The sequence below is a fragment of the Heterocephalus glaber genome, unplaced genomic scaffold (assembly GCF_053883595.1).
Source record: "Heterocephalus glaber isolate CG9 unplaced genomic scaffold, H.glaber_assembly_v1.0 deba00001737, whole genome shotgun sequence".
Classification (NCBI taxonomy): Eukaryota; Metazoa; Chordata; class Mammalia; order Rodentia; family Bathyergidae; genus Heterocephalus; species Heterocephalus glaber.
Window position 1 is genome coordinate 1,787,686 of NW_028258445.1, and position 18,626 is coordinate 1,806,311.

General features: G+C 38.7%; 1 long non-coding RNA gene across 1 annotated transcript in view; it reads left to right on the forward strand.

Annotated features, from left to right (window-relative positions):
• The window catches only part of LOC110346439 (uncharacterized), a 123,767-nt gene that overhangs the window by 52,784 nt on the left and 52,357 nt on the right, over window positions 1-18,626 (forward strand). The window contains exon 2 of the long non-coding RNA XR_015447010.1: window positions 1-18,200. This exon is cut by the window's left edge and continues 43,903 nt beyond it. This is a non-coding gene — a long non-coding RNA (uncharacterized LOC110346439). The remainder of the gene's footprint in view (window positions 18,201-18,626) is intronic.

The window sequence follows — 18,626 nt, forward strand, 5'->3', positions numbered from 1 at the left end:
TGGAAAACTCAACCATCTGGTAATTTATGCTTTCTTGGAAAAACATACATTTCATTAGGAATCGAAAGGAGTTACACAGAACTTTGTTTCTCTTACATTTGTAGCACAACTATTGTCCATGATCTCATCCTTAATTGTATGTGTGGTTCTATTATTTCTTTTGATTTGGTTGGTCCTTACACTTTGTGTTTTGGCTTTTCATTTGCCTTTTAAAGTCTGCTCTTACATCCTCAACTGCACTTTTCCCTCCTTCACCATGATTACTTTATTATGTCTCCATGACTTTTGTTTCTTACTTGAATATTTATTTTTATTTTTTAAGATTAACAAAGCAGTTAAGGTCATACACTGACTACAGATTTGATTCTGTCCCTTATGTTTTTTTTTTTTTTTTTGAGACAGGGTCTTACTATGTACTTCAGACTGGCCTTGAACTCTGTGTAGCTAAGGCTGGCCTTGAACTCACAGCAATCCTCCTGCCTCAGCCTCCCGAGTGCTGGGATGACAGTCATCACCACGCCAGCCTCTCTCCCTTCTGTTTAGAAAGCATCATTTCACTGTTGCTCCCCGAGTAACCTGTATTTGAAATACTGGTTCCTGCTGAGTCAGTCATTACACAAGATTGAGCTGAAGAGAAAATAAAGCAATGAGTAGTCAGAAATATGGATTTGTACAGGTTATACTTTTAAAGCTCATTAAATTGTATTTCACAGTCAATTTAACCTGCTCTGACTTAGTGCAATTTTCTAGTCTTTAGAGTGAGCTTTTCCCCTTGCTGTACAGTATCTCCTAAGACCTCTGTGGTTTGTGTGTATGTGGGGGAAAGATCCACCCAAGGCGTGGTGAATGTTCTGCATGTGCTCAAACATGGAGCCACACCTTCAGCCCACAGTGTCTCCTCTTACTTGAAAGAGTTTAAGAGTATTGTGCATAGCTCCTAGCCTAATTCTCAGAGTATTGAATCCTCATTTGTTATATATTATTAGATTCTAAAGCAATGAAATAGATAAATTTTTTAATTAACCAAACTATTTAAGACTTTTTCTGCCATTTACAGACTTCATTTTAGATGAGTGCAACATCTAATCTGCCACAAAACATGATCTCTATTTCTCCAACCCATTTTACTCTCTTCCTGCTTATTTCCTTAAGCTTAATATCTAAAAGAAGAAGGGGTGTGTGTGTGTGTGTGTGTGTGTGTGGTGTTGGGGAGAGTGTAGGATGAGACTGAGGTTAAGCAGATATGGCACACTGGATTAATAGAATGTGCCCTCTATTCAATAGCAGAGCCATTGCTTTGTTTTCTTCTTGGCGTGTATCTTGTCCACTGTGGGCAGAGCTTTACATGAGCTAACAGGTCTTCTTCTATTTCTAGTGAATAGGTGTCCACTTGTGCACTCTTCGGTTTATCTAATCTGCTTTGTGGTGGATGGAATCTCTTTGGGATTGTTCACCCTAGTTTTTCACTTTTGTTTTTGTGTATCTGTGGTTTTCATGACCAATAAGTTAGAATGCTGGAAGAAGTTGTTTTAGGAATGAGAAGCCTTGTGTTTGTTTTTAAATTTGGGATTCTCTCTTAAATGATACTCTGAGTTAGCGTGTCAATTCTGTTAATTATTCCGCAACAATTTCAATGGCTACATGGAAGGAGATAGGGAGTTTGGGCACAGTGGAAACAATGAAAATTTGACATCGTAACAAGATAGTTAACTGTGAGTAGCAGTAGGACGCACACGAGCCCATGGAAAATTATTTCTAGATATGTAAATAGATTTAAAACTCCACTTGTCATTAAGATTATTTTAAATTATACTATTTTTTCAAACTGTACTATGAAAAGTAGTTTAGTTTTAAAAAGTAAATTTATTTAAATTGTTATTAGGTAGAGTTGAATATTATCTAAAATACTCACAAAAATACAGGCTCCAGCTCCTCAGTACTATTCACTCTATTAGATATCACTTAGACGTTTGTGTGTATATGCTATGCATTGCCCATGCACATGTAGACACATATTTGTGCCTCACTATTTGCTATTGCAGTTTTGCAGGAAATATGACTGGTGGGTGTGCATCATAAATATAGTGAAAACACGACACCACTATGCCATAACAAAAGAGAGAACACATACATGTTCTTTATTTGGCATCTTCCCTAACCAGCTGAAAAGTATACTTAAATTGTCTTTTAAGAATTTTCAGACACCTGACATATTTGTTCAAAAAGTTTAACCAGTTTCCTTAAAGCCATGTGAAAATGTCCTGTGGTTGCTATGGTTTCCTAGCCCTTGATTTGATGCTGTATTGTTTGAGGCCATGACCTAGTGACACTCCACAAGTCATCATCTGCCTCCTCCCAACCAGCTGCACAGTTGCTGCCAGGCTGATCTGCCTTCATCTGCACCAGGCACACAGTCAGATATTTCTGTGGACAGCCCAGGCGGCACATGGCCTGGCATTCTTTGGCCCAGGCACGCTGACATCGTAGGACCTTTACAGAGAATTACAGAAGGACAGAATCACTTTATGAAGCTTCATACGGAGTGTGGAAATGATGCGCTATCAAAATCTGGGTTTGATTCCAAGTCACTCAAGGAATGTTGTCTTAAGTCTCACGTAGTCCAAAGAGATTTTCCACAAAAAGCCATTATGGGAGAAGAGAATCATTATGGGAGAAGAATCATTATGGAAGAATCATTATGGGAGGAGTCATTATGGGAGAAGTCATTATGGAAAAGATACACTGTGTGTGTGTGTGTGTGTGTGTGTGTGTTAGGTGTTTGCTGGGCGAGAAACACAGACAGAAATGTTGAAAGAGAGTTATGTGCTTGGATGTTTTAGCACTGCTCTAATATTCAAACCAGATTGGTTTTTGGAGTAAAAAATGGACAATTTACCAATACATAGAGTTAACTGAGTATTAGCGTTCTACATTAAGTCAGTTTACACGTGCAATCAGGTGACCTGTGGGAAATCATAGCCGTGCCATCTTAGAGTGAACTGCTTGATTTCAGTTTAATGTAATGGTAGCATGTAATTCCAGCCTCATTCTAGGCTGCTCCAGCTTTGAACCACTTGAGCTCTGTACCCATCCTCTACCCCAAGTTCAACTTCTGCACCATCTGCAGAGTTAGTGATGAGCAGCATTTATATAAAAAGCAGGATTCAAAATTCTAAACAGTTTCATGTCAGTCTATAGTCATTTAGAAAAAGGAAATGAACATGTTTTTTACTTGATGCCAAACATCTGAATGCTACCATTCCTTGTCAGAAAAGAAATAGATTTCCAAATAAATAAATACAATAAAATCTATGTCAAGTTCAAAGAGGCCTTGAGAGTAATGTTGTGAGAAGCAATTCCAGCATTGTCTCTAGTTTACAACAAAGTAACTGAAAATAATCTTTTATATGGATGTGGAAGTGGAGGTTGAATAATTACTTTTGGGGAAAAGGTATTTTTAAATTTCTTCCATATTTTAAAATAATGAGATACTGCATTTATTGAGATTTTATTTATAGCAATGCTTCAGAAAGGAAGTGAAGACCAACTTCTAAATTTTTCTGTTGGATTGAAGTCTTGATTGGAAATATATACACATTTTGGTTCTTTAATTTAGGATCCACTTCTCAAGTGTGGAAATGGACGAATACACACATATTTTCAGAAAGTAGTAAACCTTAGGAATTAGATTATCTTAGAGATAAAATATACAGCAAAAGATGAGTTATCTTCAAGAGGATTCTGGAAGATATTTTAGTAAACTAAAATATTTTTTTCAATATCTCAAGCATACTGTCAGGGCTAGTACCCTTAGAAAATAATTTGAGTATCAAACACTCTTAAGGAGTGAACCCAGCTCCAACATGGTGACTGTATCACTGAGTAAAAGTAGTCCTTATTTCCTGGTGTGAACTTCCCCTTACTCAAATGGTGGGTCATTAATCACGACGACTACTTCTCGTCTACAGGCACGGGGACCCATCCTTGCAGACTTGGAGATTGTCCAGCTTGGTTACGTAACCCAAGCAGATCCGGAGAAGGCATGGGGGTGGGGGAGCATCATGTGTATATTATGTGAGAAACAGTCTGTTGCCCTCTGAGATTACACCCACTGAATACCAGATAAAGCTACAGGTTCCCAGGCCATTTTTGTTGCTCGTGGACAGAACCTGGCTAAAAAGTCAATGATACAAATGAAAAACAAAGGAGTGAAAGACAGATTCCTAATGATGTCATTCAAAATTCTGGATTCCGCTGTGCATAGAGGTTTATACCTACTTGGGTTTTCTCATTAAAGAGGTCAACACATTATCATTTTCTTAAACCTAGGTGATCAGGGGATTTTCCACTTCAAAAGAAAAGAGATCTTAATCCTATAGATATCTTATCCCAAATAGTTAGCTAAATGCTGCTCAGATTAAAGACTATTGATGCTGGAAAAGTGGGGACATCAAAAGCAGAGCTTATTTTGGAGCACACCTTATTGTCAGAGAGCATGTTCCTGGAGGTCATGGGGCTGGGGTCTCCAAGAAATGTGGGCAGAATCTGCAGACACATGGGTTTTGAAGGACCAGAAGGTAGAAGAAAAGTGTAGAAAGAATGAAAAGTGTGCAAATCAAACTTTGCCACTGCTTAATGTTGCTAGAAAGAGCCTCAGAGAAATCCTATGTTTTTCTTTGACTACATTTTAGATACTTATTAAATTTTTTTTCTCTTAATATTAACCTGTTTTATTATCTTTTTTTGGTACTGGAGATCGAACTCAGGATCTTCCGCTTGCGAGGCAGGCTGTTTTATTATCTTTTAAGTTAGATTTAACCTGGATCATTTATTTTATTTTATTTTTATTTATTTTTTTTAAGTTCTTTTATTGGTACATTTAGGTATACAATTCATTTACATTTATCACTGGGTGGTGTACCTGCACATGATGCATCTTGGTTCATACTTTTTCCCCATTACCTGTGCACCCTTCGCCCGCTCCACCCTTCCCTATTTACATAGATTTCGTTTCCATTTTTTTTCTTTTCTCATAGCTTTTCCTTTCCCTCTTTTCCTTTCCCCTTCCCCTCCCTTCACCCCTTCGTCTTTGGACCTTTTTTCCTATTTCAAATAATCAATTATTCATTTTAATCATTTTAACCCTTGTTTACATTATCAGTCGCTCACACCAGAGGAACTATTTGGTATTTACACATGTGTGTCCTATTTATTTCACTTAAGAGTATGGCCTCAATATGCATCCATTTAGCTATACATGTCTCTAGTTTCTCATTTTTTATGGCTGAGTACTCCATTTTATATAAAAAGCACATTTTCTTTATCCAGTCTCCAGTTGATGGGCACTTGGGCTGTTTCCACGCTTTAGCTAATACAAACTGTGCCGCTATGAACATGAGTGCACATATATCACTATGGTATGATTCTTTTAATTCTTTGGGGAAGATCCCCAGCAGGGAAATAGCTGAATCAAATGGGACCTCTAGTCCTAGTTCTTTGAGGTATCTCCATACTGATTTCCACAGTGGTTGCACCAGTCTACACTCCCACCAGCAATAGAGAAGGGTTCCTTTCTCCCCACAGCCCCACCAGCATTTGTTATTTGTTGATTTCTTGACAGCAGCCATTCTTTCTGGGGTGAAGTAGAATCTCAGTGTTGTTTTCATCTGCATTTCTCGAATGACCAGTGATGTTGAACATTTTTTCATATATTTGTTTGCTGCTTTTACTTCTTTGTCTGAGAAATGTCTGTTCATTTCAGATGCCCATTTTTGAATTTGGGTCTTTGAATTTGGGGGGTCTGATTTTTTCAATTCTTTATATATTCTAGATAGTAGTCCTTTGTCTGAGGTAGAGCTGCTAAAATTTTTTTACCATATTGTAGGGTGTCTGTTAGCTCTGTTAGTGGTTTCTTTTGCAATGTAGAAACTTTTTAATAAGATGTGATCCCAGTTGTTGATTCTTTCTGCTAGTTCCTGTGCTGCTGAGGTTTTGTTCGTGAAGTCTTTTCCTGTGCCAATGTCTTCAAGAGTTCTACCTAACTTATCTTCCAGCAAGTTTAGTGTTTCTGTCTTAATATTTAGATCTTTAATCCACTTTGATCTTAGTTTAGTGCATGGTGATAGGTATGGGTCTAGTTTTAATCTTTGGCAGGTTGAAATACAGTTTTTCCAACACCGTTTATTAAAAAGGCTATCTTTCCTCCAACGATGGTGGTTGGCTCCTTTGTCAAAAATGAGGTGGCTGAGCATGTCTGGAGTTGTTTCTGGATCTTCTAATCTATTCCACTGATCCTCAGGTCTGTTCCTTTGCCAGTAGTAGTTTTGGAAGTATGGCCATTTTCACTATATTGGTTCTTCCTACCCAGGAGCAAAGGAAGTCTTTCCATTTTCTTGTATTCTCTTTGATCTCCTTTTTCAAAGTGCTGTAGTTTTCAGTGTAGAGGTCTGTTGCTTCCTTTGTTAGATTGATTCTTAGATATTTCATTTTTTTGGATACTTTTGTAAGAGGAATTATTTCACTCATTTCTCTCTCAGTGAGTCTGTTATTTGTGTACAAGAAGGCTATTGTTTTTGAGTGTTGACCTTGTATCCAGCTACTCTAGTGAATCTGTCAATTAAGTCTAGAAGTCTTTTGGTGGAGTTTTTTGGGTCTTCTACGTAAAGTATCATATCGTCAGCAAATAATGACAGTTTAAATTCTTCCTTTCCTATCTTTATTCCTTTTATTTCTTTCTCTTTTCTAATTGCTGTGGCTAATGTTTCCAGAACTATATTGAACAGGAGCAGTGATAGTGGGCATCCTTGTCGTGTTCCTGATTTTAGCATGAAAGTTTTCAGTTTTTGACCATTTAGTATGATGTTAACTGTTGCTTTTTCATAGATAGCCTTAATCAGGTTGAGATATAGACCTTCTATTCCAATTTTCTGTAGGGTTTTTATCATGAATTGGCATTGGATTTTGTCAAATGCCTTTTCTGCATCTATTGAGATGATCATATGTTTTTTGTCCTTGACTCTGTTAATATAGTGTATTACATTTATTGATTTATGAATGTTGAACTATCCTTGCATTTCTGGGATAAATCTGACTTGGTCAGGGTGTATGATCTTCTTGACGACCCTCCGTATTCTGTTTGCCAGTATCTTATTGAGGATTTTTGCATCTATGTTCATTTGGGAGATTGGCCTGTAGTTCTCTTTTTGGGTTGGGTCTTTCCTGGTTTTGGAATCAAAGTAACACTTGCTTCCAGCAATGAATTTGGAAGTATTGCTTCCCTTTCAATTTCCTTGATGAGTTTAAAGAGTAATGGCATTAGTTCTTCTTTAAATGTCTTGTAGAATTCAGCAGTGAAGCCATCCAGACCTGGGCTTTTCTTTGTTGGTAAATATTTTATTACATTTTCAATTTCACTCATTCTAATTGAGATGTTTAGAATTTCTATATCTTATTCATTTAACTTTGGCAATTTGTATGTATCTAGGAATCTGTCCATTTCTTCTATGTTTTCCATTTTATTAGAGTACAGATTCTCAAAGTAGATAATGATGATCCTCTTGATTTCTGTTGGATCTGTTGTGGCTTCACCTTTTTCATTCTTAATTGCATGCATTTGTGCTTTTCTTTCCTTTTCTTGATAAGGTTGGCTAAAGTTTTATCAATTTTATTTATTCTTTCAAAACACCAACTCTTTGATTCATTGATTTTTTTGTATCATTCTCTTAGTCTCCATTGCATTGATTTCTGCTCTGATCTTCATAATTTCCTCTCTTGTATGAGCTTTGGATTTCTTATGCTCTTCTTTTTCTAGCAGCTTGAGGTTCTGCATTAGGTTATTTATCTGAGTTTTCTCTTTTTTCCTAATATGGGCATTCACTGCTATGAATTTCCCATGTAGAATTGCATTCATTGTGTCCCATAGATTCCTGTATGTTGTACTTGCATTTTCATTTACTTGTAGAAATTGTTTAATTTCTTCTTTAATTTCTTCTGTGACCCATTGGTTGTGCAAGAGGGTGTTATTCAGTTTCCATGTGTTTGTGGGGGTTTTGCAGTTTCTTATGTTATTGATCTCCAATTTTATTGCACTATGGTCTGATAATGTACAGGGGGTAACTTTAATGCTTTTACATTTACTTAGACATCCTATGAGCTAGCATACTTACAATAAGCAATTTCAAACTATCAACCCAGGAGTTAAACCAAGGATAGTACCAAAAACAAAAATGAGAAGACATTTAAGCAAGGCACAAACTCAAACTTCCACCCCACCAAGGGTAAATCCTGGGGGAAATGAGATGGAAAAGTCCAATAACCAACCACCTGGACACCCTGAACTGATAGCCCAGGAAGTAGCAAAACAGATGAATGAGGGTCTAGAAAAATTCAAAGCAGAAATAATCTCCCAGATATTTACAGAGATCGTGATCAGAGTGAAAGACATGATTAGAGGATCTAGAACAGTAACAGATTAAAAAAAAATAGATGAGCGCAGAAATGTGCTGGAAGCCATAAATACCCAGCATAAGAAAGAAATGGAAACCATGATTGCCAACATAAGAAAGAAATGGAATCCATGAAACAGGTTCAAACAGATATTCAGGAGATCAAAAACTCCACTGAAAGTTTACACAGCAGATTAAGGGAATCTGAAGATAAAATATCAGATATAGAAGACAGGATCGCGGTTAGAGACCATGAAAACAGAGATTTCTTAAAAATAGTTAGGGACCACGATAAATCAATCCAACAGCTGCTAGATGATGCAAGGAAGAATAACATAAGTCTGATAGGAGTCCATGAGAAAACAGGAGAAAGCACAAATGACATAAAAAATCTGTTCACAGAGTAATAGTGAAAAACTTCCCAGATAGAGGTAGAGAATTGGACATACAGGTAAGTGAGGCATGTAGAACTCCAACTAGCCATGATAAAAAAAAAATCTACATCTAGACATATAATAGTCAAGATCCCAGAAACCCAACAGAAGAACAAAATCCTACAAGCAGTTAGAGAAAAGAAACAAATCACCTACAAAGGAAAGCCCATCAGAATCACAGCAGACTTCTCAACACAAACCCTCAAGTCAAGGAGAGCCTGGAGTGAAGTATTTCAAGCCCTAAAAGAAAATAACTTCCAACCTAGACTGTTGTATCCTGCAAAATTATCTTTCAAAATTGATGGGGAAATTAGATGCTTCCATGACAAAGAACACCTGAGAAATTTCATGAACGCCAAACCAGCACTATAAGCAATTCTAAACAATATCCTAGAAAAAAACAATGAAAGTTACAACTCCATGAGGCCCAACAGAGGAAACCAGGCAAGGTAAGACACTAAAGGGAAAGGGGGAAAAATAAGAAATAAAAGAGCCAACAAAAGTAAAACATCATGACAAGGATAAATCAATATCTATCAATTATAACCCTCAATGTTAATGGCCTCAATTCACCAATCAAAAGAAATAGACTGGCAGAATGGATTAAGAAGCAAAATCCAACAATATGCTGTATACAAGAGACACACCTAACTCAAAAGGAAATTCGTAGACTGAAAATAAAAGGATGGAAAACAGTTCTCCATGCCATAGGAACTCAGAAGAAAGCAGGGTAGCAATCTTATTTGCAGACAAAGATTTCAAACCAAAACTAATTAAGAGAAACAAAGGTGGTCACTACATCCTTTTGAAGGGAACAATCCAAGAGGAAGAGATGACAATCCTAAATATATATGCACCAAATATGAATGCCCCCAACTATACAAAACAAATATTAATGGACATGGAAAACCAAATAAACACTGACACAATAGTAGTGGGGGAACTTAATACCCCACTATCACAAACAGACAGATCATCTAGAAAAAAAGTTAATAAGGAAATTCTAGAACTGAACCAAGTTATTGAACAAATGGATTTAATAGATGTTTACAGAGTTTTCTACCCCACAACATCAGAATACACATTCTTTTTGACTGTACACGGATACTCATTAAATTTTAAAACATAAACCTTGACGGCTTTGCCTTTAGGCTTCTGTACTTCGGATTTCAGTGATTAAAAAGTAATCAGGAATAAAAAGAACACAGACTGTGACATTGTGGTCCAGATTTTTTTGTTGTTTTAATGTCCTAAAAAATTAAACAGTTTTGACAAAGTAAATAAGTTCTAGTGGCTTTCCTGTTTAATAAAATGTAATCTCTAATGTTGCAGTGAAGCCCTACTGATATTCTTCCATCTGAAGACATATTTGAATGATAAAATCTCAGCAGCAGATATTGTGTATATTTTCTGCATAGTTCAGATATAACTTAATGTCAGCAAAGATTTAATACTATGCTCATATAAATTGTCACTGTTATCATAAGAAAATATTCTGAATCCAATTTTAAATTGGTAACATCTGCTCAGCAAAAATCCTCAGAGTTTATTTCTCTCAAACTAATTTGGTGAAAATCATAAAGGTTAATTTTTTCTGTCATTAAAGTAAATTCCCACAAAATGTATATATGTTTGTCCCTCCAGTGGACTAAGTAGAATACATGGCTGAAAGTTCTGGTAAATGGTCCGGCTGAAGCAAGGGCTGAGATTTCTTGGAGGGTGTTAATGTCTGTGGGAATGCTAACTGAGAGGGAGTGGAAGGTAATGAAATCAGAGTCCATAGCGACAGGCTTGAATTTCCGAGGGGCCACCTGGATATCTTGTTCTCAGTCACTTTCTCTCATATTTTATTTTCCTCATTTGAACAGGTCAACAGTCATTCAAAGCTTTCATAACATCTGAGGGAAATCATGCCATTACTTTATTTGTAAGTTTTAAAGTATGCACATAGTTTATTTTTAGGATTCAAAACATTCAGCCTCTACCATCCTTTCTTTACTTGATTTTTTCAAAGTTTGAAATAGTCTGGGAATCATTAAGTGCCAAATGCTTTCATTGGGCTCATAAACAATGGAAGATTCCATGGTAAATGTATCTACTTCTCAGGAAGTTTCAACAAAACACATTTTCACTCATTTAAAGCAATAAGAAATAAATCTTGAGGTCTTTTAAGAAAGGTACACGTTAGACCCTAGGAAGCTGACACAGTACTAGATTTCACAGAAAAAGATCACAAAAGCTACCCTGCATGCCCCATAAATTCTGGAGGTTCTTGGAAGTTTTGACATGCATCTCGGTATTGGAGCAATTCTTCTTTGTCTCACTATTTATCTCTTGACCTATCGACTTGGCTAAAATACGAGACCAGAGAATAAGTTCTCAAGAAGCTACATGGATTTAATCAAAGAGAAAAAAAATGGAAGTCAGGTTATTATCTAAAGGAGAGACCAAACTATTTCATTGTTTCCCAGTGTCGTATGGCTTTAGACTTAATTTTCTCCCTGACAAATGTATTGTGGCTTATTATAATAATTCCTTGAACTTTCATATGCAAGCTAATGCCCTTTAAAAAATTTACCTGATAGGCATGACAATTACTCACATGGTTAGACAGTAACTGTAAAATTAGTCAGTAAATATCAGTATATATGCTGACAAGAGTAATGGGATTCAGATGCTCTGCAGTGCAATTCTGCTCAGCACTCGTTTCTTCCTGTTTGGAAGAGAAAGCGATACTGGGTCTCTACTGATAAGATCTCTGTTGATCTCCACTGATTTGCTGTGAGAATAATATGAAACTAACAAAAACATGATTGCATGCACATAATTTCAAACAGTTGATAATACATTATTATAACACAGATTTCACAGACTCATACTCCAAAGACCCCTCTCTCACAACATCATGGGATACTTGTCAAAAGTTTAGGTCTCTTGCCATCTTTCGGCCTCCTGACTTTGTGAATTAGGTAGCCGGTGCGGGCAGCCTCCCTAACAGGTCTCCCTGTGTTGCTCCAGTTGTCCTCACTGCTTAAAAGCTGCCCCTTTGTTTTGGGACAAACTGATGAAGGTTGGTTGGAACTTGCCAGGATTTGAGCTGAGGAGGAAGAAGGTGGGGGGAAGGCTGGCTTCACACAGGCATGGGCAGGGACTGGGTCAGGTGAGTCCTCTGTGACAGCAAGGGGGACCTGTGTGGAACCAGCCCAGAGAGGGACGCTGGTAACTGCACTCTCTGTCCCTTCTCGGGCACAGCAAAGTCTGATCTACGTTCTGAACGTTAGAGAAATTAAGACCCTTGGGAAGTCATTGTTCAAGATTGTTTCTCAAATATTCCGGCTGGAAGACACAAACATAGTGATTGAGATGAATCATCCAAGCTCGAAGGCCAAAAAAAAAGTGTCAGAGGTTAGCTGAAGGTAAAAGGAGATTAATGGTCCCATGCAACATCAATGGACCAGACACAATGAGAGCCTTCATTGAAAGGACAGCATATTTTTTTTTAAGAGTAGGAAAATTTACTGGGGAGTAGGAATGCGGAATAGGAATGGGGAATAAGAATAGCTCCTGGGAGACAGGAGGGATCCCAAGTGGGTTGCCCTGAAGGGATCGAATAGTGAGCTAATGTGTAAGTGTAATTCGGCCTGTAACTCTTTCTGGAAAATGTCTAGCTTGTTTCAAAGAATTAGGTTGAGAGTAATGCAACTGAAAAATAAATTCACTAGAAAACATAACTGAAAACCTTTCACCGATATGTCTGAGACTGTCTTGGAAGAGAGTGGGAGGCAGTAATAGGGACTGAGGGGCAGAGGGGTTGGGGAATTTGTGCTTGTGGAGTGAGTGGATATTGGGAAAAAAGGGATCCTATTTTGTGAGGTGTATTCCTTTCGAGAATTTGCTGGAACTTGCGTCTGGGTTGGAAAAAACTTCACACTTGAGAACCCATTACAATTAATCTAGTTACTGTTTGAATTTATAATATATTTTATGATATATATATCTGCTTTGCTAATTGCTGATTTCTTTCTTGACTATTGATGTTTTGGGGGCTGCTTTTCTAATACATCAACCTCAGGCAGTGTGCTCTGCCAAATATTTAATAATGGGTTATGAAGTAATTTCTATTGAACATTATTACCCTTACAGTGCAGGAAATGGAAACCCAGTGGACTACAAATGACTGTATTGTCCAAACGCAATGCTAGAGTTGAAGGAGAAGATTTATGGACAGGAAAAGGCCACGTTAAAAAGCACTGTTAGAAGTAGCATCACACAGTAGCTGACCCATGCTTTGCAGTACAATGATGAGCCTCTCTCACAAATAGGATGTTCAGCCAGCTGAACACACCTCTGAGTGTGTTACACAAGAAAAGATAACAAAGTGTCCATCCACCCACCTTCCTTCCCTCCTCCATATCCAGGTTTTCTTGTATATGACTCTGCTTTATGATTTAAAGTACACCAGGTGATAGAATGAATTACTCTAGGAGAAAGAGGACCTGGGATTTATCTGCTAAAACCTTACCATCTAGTGATACAGTCTTTTCAGGTTTGAGGTGACTTACCTATAAGTGAGGAAGATTTGCATGACTCCATTCCATTCCGTGAAATGTTTTTCATTATGTTGCAAGAACCTCCTGAGTTGCCAAATTTAAAAGACAGGGAGTTTTCATTAGGAAAGCTGAAATCCATTAGAAGCGAACATGGAAATAAAGGTAGGTCATATGTGTTTTGGGAATCCTATCTTTAGGAAAGCATATTAAATATATTAAATGGAATCAGGCATCTTCTCTCATATCCCATGGGAAATCTATTGTCTCATTTTTCCAAAAATTTCTAGGTCATACATATTAACATTGTCAGTTTTTTCTTTGACTTTGGCGGGTCCGAGTTCCTGTCCCTACCAAGCAATGGATTTAACATAAATCTAATCTCCTATGTCCTCCTTTGTTCTAGGAAAGATATCTCATCTGTGAGGGGTAACCCAGGGCAGAGCATTTGGTGACAGTCTTGATGTTTTCATGGAATTCTGGCTCCGGCATCAATTGGGCGGGTAGCTTTGATATAGGGGGAAGAGCTGCAACTCCCAAACCTAACATATCTGAAACGCGAGTTCGTATTCTCTAAAATCGAAGAATGAATTCTAGGAACAACGGAGGTTAAGAGTAGGAAAAATTTATTGGGAGAAAGAAAGCTTCTGCCTAGGAGAGACAGAAGGGGGACCTGAAAGTGGGTTGCCCGCTCACCCCACTTTTCAAAGATGTTTTATACAGCAAAGCCACGTGGTGAGGCGGGTGCAAAGTGGGACAAAACTATAAGACCCAATGGAAATTTACAAGGTGGGCATGAGGTGGGACAAGACCTTGACCGACCAGTAAGATTCTAAGTACAGTCACCCAGGTCATATTGATTAAATGGGGATCAAATGGGAAAACAAGACACATACAAGGAATTTTCCATGTAGAATATCAATCACTGCCATCTATCCCAGGGGAAGTAGCGCCTCCTTTTGATAATGCTAACCAGTGAATGTGCCTCAATTGTTCTCCATGTTGGCTCCTGGAGGGCTGATGCCTTAAAGGAGGCCCTGTCTAACTGCCTGCAAGGTATCTAATTGGCTTACCTATCTGCAATAGCTTAACTTTAGTGTTCTTACTTTGTCCCAGCCGTAGAAAACAAAGGTAACAGGTCAGTGAGTTACAGAGGGTGTGGCATTATAAGTGGAAATAAAGAAATGGAATGCTCTGATGTTTCCTTTACCTAATCGTTTCATAGAGATTTATTGGTCATCTGTGGTAGCACATGAAAAGCACTGCATTAGAAGCTGGGGTTACCAGGAAGACAAACTAGTAGGGTGACAGTCCTGCAGGGTGTAGTTGCCCGGAAGATGGGTTCGGCCCTTTGTCCGTGAGCACCCGGAGGGTCTGACCTGTCAGTGCCATGCGGCTGCTTGCAGAGAATCCAGTATGGCCTCAAAGCTGCAGCCACCCCTTCGGGATCGGCACCTTCACGCAGGCCACCGCAGGGCCTTCTGAGCCCGGCCCTTCGCGCCCAGCCTGCTTCCTTGTGGTCTCTTCACACAGCGGCAGGAGAGACTATGAGAAGCTGAGAGACGGTTTATGACTCCGTTTAGCTCAAGACCTTCTAAGACCCCACTTTCTGGGAGCGAATCTGAGTCGACGGCGGTCCTGTTAGGCTCTGCGCAGCCTCTGGGGCGCCTGTCCTGCCCATTCTCTGGCATCTTTCTACCACACAGACATGCCAAGCGCGCCTCCTCGCTGTGACTGCTTTTCTCCTGGCCTAAAGTGCACGTTCCAGATGCAGGGGCCCAGCCCCTCTTGCCTTCCTGTGTTTTACCAGAGGTTTGCTCAGAACCTGTACTTTGACCACTTTCATCAAAGAGCACTTCTACCACCCAGCCCTCCATTCCTCTTCATCCTGAATCACTGCTGCTAAGAGTGCTTGCCTCATCTGACATGCTTCATGTTATTGGCTTCATGTCTGTTTCTGTGTTTCCTAGAATATGAGCCCCCGATCTGTGTCTAGAACAGTGCCTGGTACCTGGTACCTGAGATGCCCTTGATAAGGAAGCTTTGGAACAGTGAGACAGGGCTGGCTGTGCGAGTTTTGAGGCACTAAGAACGGTGAATTACGAACTTTCTACGGAAAAGACAGTGAGCCACAGAGCAAAAAGAAGGAAGTGGAAGGAGATCTTTCCAAACTCCTTCTGCAGTTTTACTGACAATTAAAATGAAATTCGTGTGTCCTAGTTTAGGCTTGTCATGGGGAGTGGAAGGCTCGTAAAATGACTAGCTTATAGCTATATGGAAAACTATTTTCCCTGCAAAGAATTCCTGGTTTATTGTGTTGGAGTTGTAGACTTGATGAACTTTCCTGAAGTAACTTCACGGTCTTACCTGCAGCAGAAAAGTGCTTCGGGTCAAATCATTTAGGTAGCTAAAATGCAAAATGAGATTTTCTTGATCTACTTTTTCTCCTGTCCTCTTTTAAAGACCGCACTTCTTTTGCATTTTGCATTACAGGTCAGCAAGACATTTTCAAAATGTCTGAAATTATTGTTTTCTCTTTCCTTGGCTGTGAGTTTCTTCCCCTGGCTGCTTCTATTAAGCAACTCGAGTGTTTTCCTCCTGGCTCCGGGCCGCTCAGCTGAGTGATGACTGCATCTCCTTGGTGGGGACACCAGAATGCCAGGCCCTGCCTGGAAACCGTGGAGCTTGGGCAGGCCACTGTCATCCCAAATGTGAGATGGAAAGTTTGCTTTTGAAAAATGCACATGGTGAAAGAAAACATGTTATTTAAGCATGGGAATAAAAGCAGAAAAGAAAAATATAATGCCCCAAATGAGAACTGTACTGAAATAGTTGAATTAGGGGGAAAATAAATGTGTCGATTTCTTATGAAGATAAGAAGTGTTGCTAAAAGAAAGCAGACTGACAAGTTTTGAACTCTGTTGTAGTATTACCTCTAGATGTGTTTTTATTCCCTGATTGCGGATTAAATCACTTCTATATGAAGTAACAAATTCACTTTGACTTTGAGTTCCTTACAACCTAGCCACGAGGAGGAGGAGGGAACCTAAGTACGGAGCATTAAGTCCTAGTTTGTGTAAGTTTTGCCCTAAGGTTGGCTCCAATTTTACCAAGATGGCTGCTGCTGCTCCTGCTCCTGGAGAGAAGTTGTCAGCGGAGCAAATGTGGCTGGAGAGGCAGCCGGGAAGGGGGAGCGAAATCTATCGCCATGGAGGGGTTGAACTCTTGTTCAAGTACCTTCACTCAGAGCTGGGGCAGCCTGATTTTCCCTCTGACAGATGAATGATGATAAGAGACCAGAGCTGCATCCGGCAATGCCAGTCACTCTTGTGGACTGTGAGGTAGAGTTTGCACCTGGGACAGCATGTCCCTCCTGAGTGAAGCCTGTCCAGTTCTGAGGTCACAGCTGGATAAGTTGGCCAGGGCTTGGGATGACTTCTAAGACTCTCAGAGAGCAACCATGTTATGGAGAAAAGTAAATCAGGTGCTGAGCATGGCGGTAGAGGAAATGGATATGAATTTCAGCATTGGGAATACAAGGAGGCTAATCTTTTTGATAAAATGGGCAGTCTGATTTGAATGTCATGATCAAATCTTTATTTTTATTTCACAAGCAATGCATTATAGAAGTATAGAACACAATACAAATATCTCATAATTTTGTTCCACTTTTTAGATGTAATTTCATATTCCTCTTCTTATAGAACAAGAACTTTAAAAATATCCTAAAACCTGCTTATAATAGAGATTTAAGTGTTGCATATAAAGTTTAAAAATAACAGAAAAAAATCATAAAATAATGATATTATTATCAAAAAAGAGCAAGTTTGAGTGGATTCCTGAAGACATGAATAAAACTATATTTCCTCTCTATATCTATATCACCTATAGATATATGTGTGTGTTTCTTATACGTAAATACCTATGACAAGGTGTAATTATAAATTAGGCACAATAAGAGGTCAGCAACAGTGACTCAGAAGAAATTGGGGCAATACTAACAGGCTGTAGTAAAATTTAGGTGGATGTGACCTTTCTCTGTCTGCCTCTCAAAATATCTTACCATATTTTGCTCACCCTTCTTTTGACTGTCTATGGGTAATGAAAACCACAGGAAATAAAGTAGGGAATGGAAAACTTGATATGCAGCCATGCTAACGTTCCTTCGTGGAAATTTATACAGAATACTGTTTGTGGATTATGCACTTATTAATTTCCTTATTTTAAGTTCTTGATATGAGGAGTAGGGAGAAAGGGGAGTGGGGAGAGGGAATGAAGGGAAAAGGAAAGAGAAGAGGAGAGGGAGGATGTGTGCTGTAAGTACCTAAGACAGAAGCGCTGTGAGGGTTTTGGAAAGATATGTAGTCCTGGGGGTGCATAAGCCGCTTTTATTCAAATTCTGTAAGTTCATGAACAAAAATTACTTAGAAGATTTTCATTGAGTTTGGGCATATTTTCTTTCTTCAGCAGGATTCTAACCTTTCCATGTCTAAGGTTTATAGCTTCAGCCGTACTTGATTTATATAAGCAAAAAGAAAAACCTTAGCAGTATTTTTTATAACTGCAGAAGCATATTTATTCCATTTTCACATAACTCACACATAGCTAGACAGATTCTGCTTAAGCCTTCAAAAGAAATTCCATTTTAGACTAGACACTAATGTGGAAAACTGGAGACCACATGACTTCACGTATCTAGAAGAGACACTGGAGGCAATCGGGAAGGAATTCGGTGGTGTGGTCCTTCCACAGTGAGAGGTAAAGCCATTGATGAGGTAACTGGGGTGTTTTTCTGGATTATTCCATATATATTTGTATGTTTATTTTCTAATTCTATAGATTGCTTACAATTGATTTGGAAAATGTAAATTTAATTTTAGTTGAGTAACTGTTTTCATTTTTGGAAAACATACAAGTTACTGTTTGGGTTGTACAATTTAATGCATCTTTCTCACAAAAGCATGGAGAAAAGCAGAAGTTACAAAACGTGGTGGAGAGCTCAAGCGTCTGACATACCAGACGCCAGCTCTTCTGTGTGGAGAACCCCGCGGACTTCAAAGGGCCCACTGCCTGGAATCCAGACCCATGGAGCAGGAGAGGGTGAAAGTCTGCTGACAATTGCCAGTTGCAGAGTCTCAGCCAGTTTTTATAAACTTGGAAGCTGTCCTTTTTGATTTTTATCAGTGAAAAATGTCGGGAGT